At 44.5% G+C, this 1,329-nt stretch overlaps 1 pseudogene; it reads left to right on the top strand.

Annotated features, from left to right (window-relative positions):
* The first annotated feature begins 947 nt into the window (after positions 1-947).
* On the top strand, positions 948-1,066 carry LOC141146319 (5S ribosomal RNA; annotated as a pseudogene).
* Positions 1,067-1,329: the final 263 nt, after the last annotated feature.

A 1,329-nucleotide genomic window follows, 5' to 3' on the forward strand; every position in this document is an offset into this window, starting at 1 on the left:
ACGAATACATCAGACTGGCAATAAAAAACAGGAAGAAGGTGTGGAACCAACCGCTGTCATCATGGATTCTCCTGTCATCAGATAAACATGATCATTCATTTAAGAGGCAGTACAATTAACAAAGTACTACATGGACTATCAGATGCAGAAAAGTCCTATATCTCACAACTGTACACCAAATCAGTAGTCTACGGATGACTTGCAGCTGTTCCTTAAACCAACCTAAAAGCATTAATATTGGCCATTGACTGTATAGCTACACCTCACTACATGGGCTGCGGGGGATGAAGTCTGGTTGCGTTGTTATAGGTCTGTCCTGATGCTGCAGTGACAGACACTTAAAAGGAAATTTGACAGAATGCAACTGCTGCTGCCACTTCGATTGGAGTCGCACTTCCCTCTTCGGCATGACTGTTCCTGGCAATTTCACTTTTTGAATTTCAGTTCCTTCAATCATGGATGTTCACATGCGGGTGTTACTTAGTGTGGTCTACAGACAAATACAGTCTGTCTAGAAATTGCACTTCTCCAGACTGAAATCCATCCATCAAGGCATTTTGATAGTTGCGTAGCTCGAACTCCTTAAGTAGCTTACCAACACACCAATAGCTATGCAAAGGATTGTATTTGGGCTGGGATAAGCCCTGTAAATACAATACTGATAACAAGGGCCTGATCACAGTAAGGCTGGTTATAGAATACAAAGTAATAATTAACACTAATGATATTAGTTCCCAAGGTTTAAAAAAAGGGCACACTATTGTCAACTTAAACAGCAGCAATAGCAGTAGTCAATACCAATGTATTACAAAAGAGACAGCGAAAACGAAGTAGTCTATCTTATAATGTTTATTTCATATCTACACCACTGGCCATTGAAGGAACATATTTAAAGTCTGCCAGCAGTGGGGCTCTTAAACTTGCATTGTAGTGCTCACCTTCAAAACACCTATGGCCACATTGCTCTGAATGCGCCCAATCTCATCTGATCTTGAAGGCTAAGCAGGGTCAGGCCTGGTTAGTACTTGGATGGGAGACCACCTGGGAATACCAGGTACTGTAGGCTGACTACAAGCACTACATTTTCTCGCAGGGGCACTCGAGCCGAGCCACAGCTACACGTGTCCATTTAGACACGGAGCCCCATCTAGGCCCTGTCCCCTCTCTCACCTCATTGGCTCACTGAATTTGACTGACAGCAACAGAGAGCCAATGGTGCTCTGCTGCTGTCTCAGTCAATGAGGAGGAGAGTCCCAGGCAGCCCAGTCTCTCGTGCAACATCGCTGGATAGAGCTGGGCTTAGGTAAGTAATAGGGGGGCTGAGGGGAG

Source organism: Aquarana catesbeiana, linkage group LG05 (assembly GCF_042186555.1).
Source record: "Aquarana catesbeiana isolate 2022-GZ linkage group LG05, ASM4218655v1, whole genome shotgun sequence".
NCBI lineage: Eukaryota > Metazoa > Chordata > Amphibia > Anura > Ranidae > Aquarana > Aquarana catesbeiana.